We start from the raw sequence: 15,409 nt of genomic DNA on the forward strand, positions 1-15,409 counted from the left end.
CTCCACCTCCACTTCCCCTTGGCAGAACTGACTACTCCTTCTAAAGTTTCCATATATTGCCCAGCACATAATATTTGCCATGCCATTGTAGGGTTCATCGGTCAGCTGTTTCTCTTCCAGGAGGAGATCAAGTCTTGATTATTTTTGTGTTTCTACTCCCCAGTGTTTTAGCACAATAGTTATCATTCACTAAATGTTTATAGCACAAGATCAACTCCAAATATGCATCTCCTGTCTCGTGTACCTTGTAAGTTCCAGATGAAAATCTTGGTCATATTTGATCCTCCAATTTTGGGGAATGACTCTCTGTATCCAGAACAGCAGGGTTTCAATACAAGGTAAAGTGCATAAAAAAAGAAAGTGTTAGAGTGACTTGTGTGTCTTTTAGTCAGTCTCTTCAGATCTTAAGTGCAATGCCGGCTTTATATTTTTGCATTGTGTGCAAAACTCGGCTCTGAGTTTAATCATAATATTAGACATTGAAATTGCAGGGATTTTTTTTTACAATTTTTGCAATAACCTACAAGGTTTTATCGGTACACATATACTACAGAACAAAATACTGAGACTTGACAAAATAAGACCACACATTTAGTGATGAATCTGGGATTCACCTCATTAAATTCTGTTACAAAACAATATTTGAGAAGAAAACATTTCATCAATGAATTTGAGTTGCCAAATGTATGTCAACATCCAAAACATATTCAGAAAATTCAACTAAAGCAAGGTCTATTGAAGGCTTACCGAGAAATAAGATGAAAACAAGTTGTCTTGTCCTAGGACAGAGTGGCTTTGTGAGGCTTCAATGACATGTTACAGCTTCGTGGTAGCAAAGGCAAACATACATGTTGTATGTAATTAATTGTGTGATAGAGCTTGTACTAAGCAAGGAAACTGACATAGCTTCTGTTCAGGAATTTATTTAAGAGGTGAGCCCAGAAAATAGAAATGTGGAAATGAGAGGGGTAAGAAAGGAGATAAAACCAACGAGGCATGTACTAATGAGAAGGCTAGTGCTCAGAAGTATCCCACTGCAGGACAATGGAATTAGGACGTTGATCCACAGATTTTCATCTTTCATGGGAAGAGGACTGCCCCGTGGGGTGTTTCACTCTCACACATTTCCAGGTTGCCCTTGCTTGTGGCTAAGCCTAGAAGAAAGGACTCCGGGTGGCATAATGGTTATGTGTGTTAGGCTGCTGACCACAAGGTCAGCAGTTTGAAACCACCAGCTGCTCTGCGGGAGAAAGAGGCGGCTGTCTACTCCAGTAAAGATCACAGTCTGGAAAGTCACAGAGGGCGGTTCTACCCTGTTCTATGAGTTGGAATCTACTGACTAGAAGTGGGTTTGGAGAGTGAGAGAAGCCTAGAAGAAACAGTGAAGAGGCAAGGAACTGTCCACCGGGAACGTGCTGAAATTAGATGGCTTGGAGAGATAGCAAGGTTCTGAGGCCAATAGCAAAACGAGTTACCATAGAAATAATGGTCAAAATTACGAAGTAAATTATATGCATTGAAATAATTAGTTTACACATTTGTATATGCCATTTAGGGGCATGTTTGGAATAGTACAACCGTCTCAAGCGGTTTAAGGACAATTTAATATCAACCTTTCAGAATCTAAAAAAAAAAAAAGGGTAAAATGCTTTTGCTACTTCTGGAAAGTTTTGAAAGGACCACAAAAGGGCATTCAAATGAATTTTTAAGCTCACTACTGAATATTACTAGAAGGCCACCCATGTTATTATATTGTAATCGGTGAATGTAAGATTAGAACGACATGCCTTCACTATAATAGCATTCAGAGTTTTTGATTTAGAATCATTTGATTTCTTATGGCAGGAAATTTGAAAACTAAGTCAAATAGAAAATAAAGAAGAAACCTGTAGTAGTCATGACCCCCTTCCAGAAACCATCTTTTTAATCTGAATCACTGTTATGTGGAGATCATTCTTCCCAGTCAAATATTTTTATTACAGAAGGTGAGTAGGTGATTTTTGCTTTTTGCTAATGTATGCTGGTTCCCTATTGAGTGATAGCTAAGGAAAATAATATTCATTGAATGCCTGTTATTGTCTAGACATTGAGTTGGGCATTCTATACAAGTTTTCCAATCCATCAGCCTCTGCGCTGTTTGTTTTAAGGAAGCCACTGTCTCAGCCCCAGAGGTCAGCCTACGTGCATTGGATACTGCCCAGAGCCTGTCTCCAGTCATTGAGAGAATGCTTTGTCTTCTACAGGCCCCAAGTGAGCAAGTCAGAAGGTTAAGGGCAGCCAGGGAAATGCTGAGATGTGTTTTTTCTAATGGAAATGAAAATGGAATAGAGAGCGGCAGGAGAAAAGGGTGAAATGTATTAGAGTGAAGAGATGGAAAAGAAACTTCTTTAAGTTTATTTTCCTCCTAGCGCGGTGCTATGTCTGTTTTTACATTTACTTGTTCAAATGACTAGGCAGGTTTTCCCAATTAAAGCATCATTTACAACCCTGCTCATCCCAAACGTGTAAATAAGCTTCCGTTGGGCTTGTCTGACAGGTATTTGCTTTGCATCATCATTTGTGTTTTGACATTACTGAAGATGAAAACAATTCTGCCATACTCTCAACTCCTTCAAAATGCCCCTTTCTCTTTGATTCAATAGTGTAAATAAATAAAGCCTGCCCTACCGTGTCCTGCCTCTTCTCCCTCTTCCTCTCCAATTGAGTATTTTAATTTGAAAATTGGTTATTTTTAGCCTTGCTCTCAACTGTGCCTATCCTCTGTCCTCAGCGTGCAGCTGATTGCTGATAACACAGCTGGCTACAGGGGTGGCCGAGCAATCTGCAAACATTACAGATAAGGTTGATTGAAAAGTGGGCTGCGGCTGATAGAGACCCCTCTGAGGCTTGGGAAACAGGAGCTTCTACTACGGGTTTGCTTTCCAGGGTGAAAATTTTCAACCACACCTTCATAGGGCGGGGGGAAAAGGCAGATGCTGCAAACGATTCCATCTTTTGTAGTCTCAGGACTCAGGGGTGAGCTAAAAAGTCACAGTTTTACCAAACTGGAGCCTATGGAATCAGAGGAAGGGACAATTTTGAAACTATATATGAGAAAAGAATCAAGAGGTATGCCAGATGAGGTATAAGCAGAGGTCCCAATATGATAAACGGTAGGGCGTAAGCGGCTTATAGGGGTGTTTGGCTTGACTTGCAGGGTGGTTTTCTTTAAACATTTATTATGATCGCTGTTACTCAATAATGCACTCAATAGTCAATCATTTGATTAATATGCAATTGATAATACATAATTATATGTGCTTTCAAGCTTACACATTTCAACTTGTAGAATCTCCCCATGGGGTTTTCTAGGCTCGTCTTTACAGGAACAGACTGCCAGGTTGTTTCTCCACGGAGCTCTGGCGTGTGTCGGAACCACTAACCCTTTGGTTAGCAGTTGAGCACTTAACTATGTTTATCATGAAAGCTTGCCCTCTTCCTGTCTGTGTTAGTCTGGATTGACTAGAGAAACAAATCCAGACACTCATATGTGTAAGAGAGAGCTTTACATTAAAGAGTAATTGTATATTGAGAAAATATCCCAGCTCAGTCCGGATCAAGTCCATGGGTCCAATATTAACCCATATATCTGATAATAGTCTACAAATTCCTCTTCAGACTCACACAGCACATGAAATGATGCCAAATGCAGGAAGATCACAGGCTAGTGGGTGCAAAGTCTTGTGGATCCAGTGGCGGTGAAAACATCTCTGTGCTGGCAGGGGTCTCCACATGGTTCCTCCAGCTCTCTGAGTGTGACTCCTCAACAGGAAGCTGAAGCAGAGAGAGTGTGGCCCACCTCCAGGGTGAAAGAGAAGAAGTTCCCAGAATCCTCATTAGAAGGCCACACACACAGGAGGCATCATCAGGCTGTGACCCGATTGGCAGGCTAGACTCCACCCTTAGACCTATTTATCAAGTTGACATGAAATTATGTAACCACCACATTGTCGATATAGCTATACACACTGTGTGCCAAGAACTACGCTAAGCTCTTCAGGGAAACAAAATAATTTATTCTTCTTAGCAACCCTGTAAGTTATGTTTCTATATTGTATTCATTTTACAAATGAGGAAACTGAGGTACATTGAAGTTAAATAAATGTAAAAATTATCATAATAGGAAAGTAAAAGGAAATAGAGGAAAGAACTAGGAGGCAAAGGACATTATAGAGGTCTAAATACTGGTATGTACATATGTAAATATATTTATATATGACGATGGGGAAGTAGATCTATGTGCATTTTTTTATAGGTTTAGTATTAATGTAGCAGATGGACATTGGGCCTCTACTCAAGTACTCCCTCAATGCAAGAACACTTTGTTCTATTAAACTGGCATTCTGTGATGCTCACCTTCCCGACACAATTGCTGAAGACAAATAGGTGCATAAGCAAATGTGTTGAAGAAAGCTGATGGTGTCCAGCTATCAAAAGATATAGTGCCTGGGGTCTTAAAGGCTTGAAGATAAACAAGTGGCCATTTAGCTGAGAAGCAACAAAGTCCACATGGGAGAAGCACCCCAGCCTGTGTGATCACGAGGTGTGGATAGGATCAGGTATCAGACATCAAAGAACAAAAAATCATATCATTGTGAATGAGGGCGAGTGGGGAGTGAAGACCCAAAGCCTATCTGTAGGCAACTGAACATCCCCTTAAAGAAGAGTCGCGGGGAGGAGACAAGCCAGTCAGGGTGCAGTGTAGCAACAATGAAACATGCAGCTTTCCTCTGATTCTTTATTGCTTCCTTCCCCCCACTATCATGATCCCAATTTTACCTTACAAATCTGGCTGGACCAGAGGATGTACACTGGTACAAATAAGAACTGGAAACACAGAAAATCCAGGACAGATAAACCTCAGGACCAATAATGAGAGTAGCGATACCAGGAGAGTAAGGGGAAGGAAGGGTAGAAAAGGGGGAACTGATCACAAGGATCTGCATATAACCCCCTCCTTGGGGCATGGACAACAGAAAAGTGGGTGAAGGAGACATCGGACTGTGTAAGACATGACAAAATAATAATAATTTATAAATTATCAAGGGTTCATGAGGGATGGGGGGTGAGGAGGGAAGGGGAAATATGAGGAGTTGATACCAAGGGCTCAAGTAGAAAGCAAATGTTTTGAGAATGATGATGGCAACAAATGTACAAATGCACTTGACACAATGGATGTATGTATGGATTGTGATAAGAGTTGTATGAGCCCTCAAAAATGATGTTATAAAGAAAAAAATTGCCATAATACATGACATTGAAATATTGGAAGATTTTTACATAAAAACAAAAAATCCACATTTCTGGCAGTCTAGGCAAATACTAGGATCTCAGTACTTCGGACAATAAAGCTTCCCACTCGATGGGCAATGAATGCTCTAGCTTAGTAGGCTTTCCACATATTCTCTATAGTTGGTCTCCTTACAATTTTCCTAATCCATGTAGGTAGTTTAGAAAAGAACATGTGGGATAAACTCATAGTTTTCAAGTCGAGGAGATAAGAATTAGCAACCGGAGGGGTTGAAAAATGACAACAGGGATGGAGAGAAGTCTTGATAAACTACTTAGAACCCACCTGGACCATGATTTTAATCACTCCTTTATTCAACCACATGCAGCTAAATGTGGCTAAAACTAGAGTCCACTGCGGGTGAAAATCCCCTAGAGCTTCAGGTCAATTGGAGGACTGTGCTTTGTAGTGACTGACCACATCACCAAACCTTATAACAAGAGGGGGCATTCAACGTTGTTTGGGCTGGAGAATTGGGTCTGAGGTAGCGACTTTTGTTCTAATACCATGAATAGACATTTACCAGTCAGGGATAAGGCGTTACTTACAATTGTCTTGAAAATCAGGGACAATTTAGCTGAAAGCAGCAAGTGGAAACTGGGGCGAGCATGTCAGCTCAGAGGGGATGAATGAAGAACGTGGGTTTGACCCGAGGAGCCTAGGGGGAGAACAGGGGGTGGTAGGGAAGACACTCCCTGGCTGTGTTTCTGTTGGTTAGGCATTGGTTACTGTGTCAGGTTGCGTTCTCTATTTTTTTGAGAAGCAACATCAGTGTATGTGCATGTACAGAGAAAGAGATTTATATCAAGGAAGAGCTCATGAAGAAATAGACGTGACTAAGTCCCATCTGGTTCAAGCCCGACAATCAGATGTAAACTGGAGGCTTCTCCTGAATCCTGTAGCTGCAGAAGCTGATAAACATGAAGCAGAAGATAAATCAGGAATATAATAGATTTGTGATCTTGGGTTGGAGGAGGCAACCTTTTTTTCAAATAGCATGAATAGGTATTTACTTGATAGGGATAAATCATCACTTATAGTTATGAAGATTATGCTTGTGGATGCATGTTAGTCTGGGTTGACTAAGGAAACATTCATAGACACGCATATGTGTATAAAAAAGAGCTTTATATAAAAGAGAAATTGTATATTGAGGAAATATCCCAGCCCAGTCCAGATTAAGTCCATAAGTCCGATATTAGCTCCAATATCTGATACCAATCTATAAATTCCTTTTCAGACTCACGCAGCACATGTGATGACGCTGAATGTCGGAAGATCCCAGGCCAGTTGGTGGAAAGTCTTGCGGATCCAGAGGGAGTGGAAACATTTCGATGCTGGCATGGGTCTCCACGTGGCTCCTCCAGCTCCAGGGCTCTCGCTTTATCAGCAGAGGTCCATGTGGCTTGTCCATAGGAATGTCTTGCAGGGAGAGTGTGTGTGTTCCACCTCCATCGAGCTATTTATCTCCTTAGCGCTTCCAAATGAGGTCATCAAGCTGCAACCTGAGTGACAGGTTAAACTCCACCCCTTCACTCTTCAGTCTCAAGTTGACACCCGATTATATAACTACCACCATGCAAAACTGAATGAACCTGAGATTGGGTGAATGAATTCAAGGTCAACAGCTTGCTGATGGCTCCTGGGATTGGCAGGTCATATAACAGGTGGTCCACGAACCAGATGCCAACACACTGCCAATCGATGCTTGGAGTAGGCCACACTCTGAATGAAACCTCCCTCAACTACATCAAAGCTGCGACTAGATTAAGGAGGTCTATTCTCCCCATAGCTGCTTCACAGAAGATCCCAGCATAGAGTTGATCATACTATGTTAGATCATATTATCGGATATTCCTGGCCCATCCAAGTTGACATAAAACTTAACTATCACAGTTCCTGAGTCTCAGTTTTCTTCATTTTTAGTGTGGGAATGAAAAAAAAAAGTGCTTTTCTCAAAGTTTTGCTGTACTCTTTAGTTGTGATAACATAAACCACATACTTGGCAGAGAACAGGCCACATTGTTAAGCGTTCATTAACATGACTATTATGTTGTTGCCTTTGATAGTTATTAGTGCTATTGGTAATAATGATATAGTTAATAATATACTATTGTTATTAAAATTTGCACATGGTGGGGTGGGGAGAGAAAATGTACTATGAACATACCTGCCCCTCATGAAGATTCAAATAGCAGCACATGGATGAAACAATGTGGAATGAAATGATGCTTAGATTGTGGAGCCCCAAGAAACAGCAAACAAGAGGAAAAACCAAAACACACACAACAAAAAATATACTAAAAAAGATGCTTCAACACAATTTGCCCCTGCTATTAAATGCAGCAAAATCTTCCTTCACACCCATGACCTTTGTAATTGATTGGAGAAGCGAAGGGGCAGGATTCAGGTTCAAATAGGTGGTTGATAATTTCTCTTCTCTCATCCAAATTAAAAGTTAGTGGCTGAAGTTCAAAGCCTAGTCACAATCCTCTTCATATAGATATAACTTAGTTCTCTGTGCAGACAGTCCAGTTTTGCATCTGTGTGATAGCTGGAAGGAAAACGAAGCGATGGGTTCTCCCTAGAATAGTCCAACAATCCTGTGAACAATTGCAATCTGGACCTGCCAGGTGTTGCCTCTTATTAACATCTGTTTCATTGTTCTCAAAGAAGATTGGTACCTAATGTGCTTCTCCCTGTTACGTGGCCTTTCCTTCTCACGTCCCATCAGCTCTTCCCTCCAGGAGACATAAGAGGGCAATGAGAAAAATGGAAAGAAGCCTTAGATTCCCAAAATTTGGTTGAAAAGCGTCCACACCCCCCCCACCTTCCATTTAAACATTTGGAAAAACGCAACTCTGACTGGGATGATACCCTGAAATGTGGGCGCTGAGGGGCAATTCTGAGCATGTTTCTTTCCCTTGCTCAGCATGTTTTAGTCCTACCATTTACAGCTGCCGGTGATTCTTTTAGGAGGTGCAGCCTCCCCTCTGGCAGAACATGTCGTTTTGGCTGAGATGACCTACCCTCAGCTCCCGGGATGGGTGGGAGAACAGCCTGGCCAATCAGCTCATCAGATCCCTGGGGCTGCAGTATTTTCTTCAGGCATGAGCATGTGCCAATGTCAATGGAATCTGAGTTCATACTGACTTACATGTTTACTGGGGAGATTGGAACGAAGATGCTTTTATTTCTGCTCTTCTTATAGCTGTAACGATGAAAGACCGGCGTCAGAGGTCACTCAAAGAGATTTTGGTTGAGAAGGAAACACACAGAGGAAAGCAAGACTAAGGCCCGGGGAAAGGAAAAAGGGATATGAAGTCAACAATGCTATTCTTCATTTCAGTGACATGATTTAATAATTGCTGTTCGGCTTGAGCCAGTTGGAGTGGAATTTTCATTAATTTGATACTCTAAGAGTTGTGACTAATCAATGAATAAGTGGCAGCCATCTAGGCCTCAAGCAAGGCCAATCCTTTGGAGGGAGCCATGTGGCCAAGTAAGACAGAGCCAAAGGAAGGGACATAAATGTCCAAGGACATAGAGTATGTGAACTTGGAGTTAGTTCTGAGCCAATGGGTATGACAAATGGTGTGATGGGTGAATTTAAAGGGATGAAGTACGAGGTGGTAACTCTTTTTAAAAAAATATTTAACCTTTTATTTATTTATTTTAAAAATCATTTTATCAGGGCTTGTACAATTCTTATCACAATCCATCCATCCATCCATTGTGTCAAGCACATATGTACATTTGTTGCCATCATCATTCTCGAAACATTTGCCTTTTACTCGAGGCCTTAATATCGGCTCCTCATCCCCCTCCCTCCCCACTCCCCACTCCCTCATGAACCCTTCATAATTAATAAATTATTATTATTTTGTCATATGTTACACTGTCCAATGTCCCCCGCCCCCCTGCCCTCTTCTCTGCTGTCCATCCCCCAGGGTGGAGGCTATACGTAGATTCTTGTAATCGGTTCCCCCTTTCCACCCCACCTTCCCTCCACCCTCCAGGCACTGGAGGTGGCAACTCTTAACAACGGCACTTCATGACCAGAAACCCAGGCTGACAACTGACGTCTTTCTTCCTGAGGGTGTGTGAGCTATGATCAACTCCAAATTCTGATCTCACTCTTCCTTTCTCATATTCTTATGTGTTATTAATAAAGCAGTTGATAATTTATAGCAGCGAGTTTTTAATAATGATTTCTGGGGGAATCTAAGCACATGGGTCTATCTTTGGCTTGGGGAGAGGGAGGATGCTGATTGGTAGACGATGAACATACGCACATATACGTCATTGGGTCTCAGGAATGCTGTGATTCCAGATGGTGCCAGGTGCCACACTACACAACTCCCATTTAAAACCATGTTGTAATTGGTCAGCCGGGCAGCTGCTAGATGGTATAAGGTCTTAAAGACAATTGTAACACACTTCCAGGAAGCCACATTCCATTATAAATTTTAAGGAAAATCTCATGGCACCTCGGAATCCTTCCTTTCTCAAGCTAAATCATGGCACTTATTCCCAACAGTCATCCCGTGAAGTTATTTGCCCAACACCTATGAATGCAAAACTCGCTCACTGTCAATTCAATTCGGACTTAGAGCAAGCCTGATTCAGGGTAGAACGGCCTCTCTGGATTTTCAAGACTGTCACGATAGGGTTAGAAACCCACATCTTTCTCCCGTGGAGCTGCGGGTGATTTGTTTTCCTTTCTGCTGGTAGTTTTGAACTGCTGACCTTGGTTAGTAGCCTACTGCACAACTTCTGCACCACCAGGGCTCCTCTCTCTTTCTCTCTCTTTTTTAATGAGTGCAAGAACCAGTCCAATCCACTGGTTAATCTGCAAGTTTCTAGCACTGCTCCTGGCAGAAATAAGGGGCTCAATGCAATTTTGTGGTTGGAATTAATTTCCTTATCGTCTTGATGTATATGTATTTTAGCTCAGTCTGACTATACTACTACTTTTTTAAAAAAACTTCATTCTCCATGCAATTCGTTCTCATCTCCCTCCACTTCTCATATAAACGGAGAGAAAGAGATAGAGATAAAGGGAGTTCTACTTGTCTCTGGAAAGAGGAGCTCAATCATAGTGGCCCGAGTCAGTGGTTCATAATTAAAGGAAGCACAGAGAGGAGCTGCAATGTATCTGCTCCGATTCAAAAGCGATCTGTCCTTCCCGCCCGATGATTGTATCTCTTTCAGTGTCAGCACAATGTGGGCAGGGAGGAACTTTCTCTGCTCCGTTCCACTCCACACAGGGATAAAGGGAGGTAGAAGCCCAGAATGCTTTGTGCTGAAGCAGGAGCTACTTGTTAGAGCAAGGAGGAGAATCAGCACTAATAGGAGGCCATCCAAATGGAAAGGATGGGAGCACAGACTGCCGTTCTTTCAGTAGCAGAAACTTTTCACGCCCCCACAAGCAAGACCCGTGCCAGCTGAGGCGATTAAGTCAGTGATTGGATGAAGAGCATTAGGCGACAGAACCCCTGTGCGGAAATGACACAGCAGGCTCTCGAGTTGGGGGTGGTACCTGTGGCTCCATGAACCAGCCCATACAGTTCATTACTTAGAATCTACTGAGGACCAGGGCTCTCATGGACACAGCTTGTCAGATATGCAGTTTATAGCCATCCATCCAGTCATCGATTCAGCAAATATGTATGGCTATCACGCTATATGTAAAATGTCTTGCTAGGTGATTTATAGAGGATTAAAATAATCTCTTTCATTAGGGCTGTTTTTTATTTAGTGGTGGGTAGTGATACATGATACTGCAGTAAACTTGTAAGAGTGGTTGACTTCACAAGGGAAAGTAAGCCTCAAACACAACAGCCAAAGCCTAATTCCCAAGAGGCAGTGGTCATGCCTCCACAATCCATCCTTCTTTATCCTAGTCTGATACCAACTGTCCCTCCCACGGGAATCGACTCATTTTCTGGGTTTGATACTCCATTGCAATGGCTGCACGAAACTCAGAGACAATACTCATGATTATGGGGTTTATAAGGGAAGTTAACAGGGGATCAATCCGGAGCAGAAACACTCAGAATACATTTCTTCCACTTAGCAACTTTTCTGATCTTTGGCCTCTCAAGCTATGAGGCTCTTGACCTCTGCCCCGCGTGTGGCAAGTGTTAGAAACTCCTTTGGCACTGCTGATAGGACACATCAAAGGACACATCACTGCCAGATGCCTCTAGCATCTTGGGCCTAAACTCTGACCCCCCAGATTAAATGCCTGGAGGCACCTCACACAAAGCACCTATTTGAAGTAACTCAGTTTTATTCACTCTGCAGGCCAGGAAGCCCATCCCTTTGCTCTCTTTTGTGCTCTTAGTTTTGCTGCCTCTGTTGCAGCTGGTTCTCCACTACTTCACTGTCGACGCAGCGTCTCTGGTATCACAGTTCTTTGTTTCTGGATTGAAGAGGTTCAGCACTGGGATCTTGAGGTCCAAAGGACATGCTCCACTCTTGGCTTTTCTTTCTCAATGGGAGTGAGATCTCCCCTAACTACTTCTGAGATGGTTTATTTAAAACCCAGTGGAATGGTTGTGAAGGAATCTGGAATCTGGCTCAGGAGTTAGACAGTCACGTAGAAGTTGAATTCGTAGTGAATGTCATAAGCAAGATGAATGTGTGAGCACTGCCCCTTTATCATCCCCCATGGGATTCAGAGGTGTTTTCATTTGGCTTAAAAGGCCTTGGTCTCAGAGCACTGTAATGTTGTAATCTTTTAATGTCTCTGGTTTAGATTTTCCTGTTGTTGCCCAAGCAAGACCATTTTCTGTTAAATGGTCTTCCAAGCTTCATTCTTTTTTTTAAAAAAAATTATTCTTTGTGTTACTTGGTTTTATTATTATTTTAAATCATTTTACTGAGGGCTCATACAACTCTTATCACAATCCATACATCCATCCATTGTGTCAAACACATTCGTACATTGTTGCCCTCATTATTCTCAAAATATTTTCTTTCTACTTGAGCCCTTGGTATCAACTCCTCATTTTTTCCCCCTCCCTCCCCACCACCCTCTCCCTCATGAACCCTTGATAATTTATAAAGTATTATTATTTTGTCATGTCTCACACTATCCGATGTCTCCTTTCACCCACTTTTCTGTTGTCCATCCCCCAGGGAGGGGGTTATATGTAGATCCTTGTGATTGGTTCCCCCTTTCTACCCCACCTTTCCTCCACCCTCCTGGTGTCACTACTCTCACCACTGGTCCTGAGGAGTTCATCTGTCCTGGATTCCCTGTGTTTCCAGTTCCTATCTGTACCAGTGTATATCCTCTGGTCTAGCCGGATTTGTAAGGTAGAATTGGGATCATGATAGTGGGCGGGGGTGGTGGGGGGAGGAAACATTCAAGAACTAGAGGAAAGTTGTATGTTTCATCATTGCTACACTGCACCCTGACTGGCTCATCTCCTCCCTGTGACCCTTCTCTAAGGGAATGTCCAGTTACCTACAGATGGGCTTTGGGTCTCCATTCCTCACTCCCCCTCATTCACAATGATATGATTTTTTTGTTCTTTGATGCTTGATACCTGATTCCATAGACACCTCATGATCACACAGGCTGGTGTGCTTCTTCCATGTGGACTGTTGTTTCTGAGCTAGATTGCCACCTGTTTATCTTCAAGCCTTTAAGACCCCAGAAGCTATATCTTTTGATAGCCTGGCACCATCAGCTTTCTTCACCACATTTGCCAAACTTCCTTCTTACCCTCCTCAAATATTTCCATTGACAACCAAAATTAAAATTCTAAAAATAATTTTTTGCATGCCTTTCCTTTACCTAAAAACCCTGTAGCCCCCAGGATGAAATATAAAATAATTAGCAAAGCATTGAAAGCTCTTGCTCAATTTTCTAGTTTTGATTGATTTATAAGCCAGAACCTCCCCCTTTCCCCAGAGTCTTTTCTGATCTGCCATACCTCCATCATCTGGCCAACTCCTCCTTCATATGGCTCTCACAGTACAATCCCTTTCTTTGGGAAGGCTTCTATGACTCCCTGAAAGACTGGGTGAGAGTTGACCCTCTTCTGTGCTCCCATGGCACCTATTTTAATACTTAATACATAGCACTGGAAATGACTCATTCATAGCCTTGTGTGCACCTGGGTGCCTGATGATTCCACATTAAAAGCTTATCCTTCTTATGGAATAAGTAGTCAGTGAATCAATAACAAGATGAGAACTTCACTAAGAATGTTATGAAAATTTTGGACCAGGTTTCTAGAATGCATTTTTGGTTTTGTGATTCACATGACAAAATCTTTGGTTTTAATTGTGCTGAGAGGCAGGCATTTGAACAGAACAAGAGGGAAACGGAATAGTTTAAAATGAGCAAAAGTGTGTGTCAGGATTGTATCTTCCCTCACATCTATTTAATCTGTATGCTGAACAAATAACCTGACAAGCTAGGCTTTAAAAAGAAGAATATGGCACCATAATTGGATGAAGATTCATTAATAACCTGTAATATACAGATGACACAAACATGCTTGCTGAAAGGGAAGGGAACTTGAAGCACTTATTGGTGAAGATCAAAGACTATCGCCTTCAACATGAATTATACCTCAGCATACAGAAAGCAAAAATCTTCACAACTGGATCAATAAGCAATACCTTACTTAATAAATGGAGGACAGGTCAATATGTCCAGGATTTTATTTTACTTGGATCCACAATCAAAGCTCATGGAAACAGCAGTCAAGAAATCAAATACTGTACTGGGCTGCAAAAGACCTCTTTGAAATGTTCAAAAACATTGTTGTCATTTTGAGGACTAACGTGTGGTCACTGTAGGGTGCCTATGAGTCAGAATTGACAGTGAATTCGAGTTTGAGTTTGGTCCACATCATAGTATTTTCAATTGCCTTATATGCATGAGAAAGTTGGACAGTGAATAAAGAAGACCAAAGGAAAATTGATGCCCTTGAACATTGGCATTGGTGAAGAATATTGAAAATATCAGGGACTAGCAGAAGAACAAACAAATCTGTTTTGGAAGAAGTAGAGCTAGAACGCTCTTTAGAAACAGGGATGACAAGATTTCATGTCAAGTACTTTGGACAGGTTATCAGGAGGTAGGAAGACATCAAATGTGGTAGAGAGGATTACTTAAAAGGAGGAAGGCGTTCTACAAGCTGGCTTTACACAGTAGCTGCAACAATGGTTACAACTACAGCACCAATTGTGACGATGACACAGGACCAGGCAGTGTTTTGTTCTGTTGTGCTGCTGTGTTTTGTTTTGCGTTTGCAGAGTTTTCTTCTGTTGGTTTCCCTGTGAGTCCTGGCTGACTACTGCACCTAGCAACACATTGCTTCTTTGCTTCTCAGGCACCCTTCTAATGGCGTCACTGTGGGAGAGGGTCTTTATTGTGATGATAGATTAAAGTAATACATTCTTTTTAATATAAAAAGGTAGGTTAAAAAAATTGCCACCAGGGCTCCAATTCATGTATGCATGGATTTATTCCAAACAAAATATATTTTAACATATCTTTGCAATCAGGGGATGGATGCAGGCAAATTCTCTTCATAATACACCTACCTAAGTCACATTAGTGTGATAAACTGAGGACTTGGATGAGTGTATTTGGGCTTATTTCTTTGCTTGCAACCACAGGCATGATTCAAATACACACTCTCCAGGCCAAAAATATGCCCTCTGTACCAGCCCTCCATTAAGAATTTGTCATACAAGAGCCCCTGTGCCCCGCTTGTCTATCTGTTTTTATTATTTTCCACAATCACAAAGTCGCTCCTGAGGACCTGTTCAAGTGTTGGGGACCTCATATCCCCACACATCAGGGTACTTTCAAATCAAGAAGATACTTTTGTGTGTGTGATAGGGGATAAAATGATTTTGAGGTCAGAACTAATATAAAAATTTTAATGCAACTCAAGTGGACATCTTTTCAAATAACTGAAGCTTTGCAACAAGCTTATAAGAATGCTGCCCCATATAAAAACATTAATTTTTAGATGGAACAAGTATTTTTTAAAATCATTTTCTTGGGGGCTCGTACAACTCTTATCACAATCCGTATATCCATCC

This window comes from Echinops telfairi, unplaced genomic scaffold (genome assembly GCF_000313985.2).
Source record: "Echinops telfairi isolate 266 unplaced genomic scaffold, ASM31398v2 ScPeMD7_2291;HRSCAF=2852, whole genome shotgun sequence".
NCBI classification, from domain to species: Eukaryota; Metazoa; Chordata; class Mammalia; order Afrosoricida; family Tenrecidae; genus Echinops; species Echinops telfairi.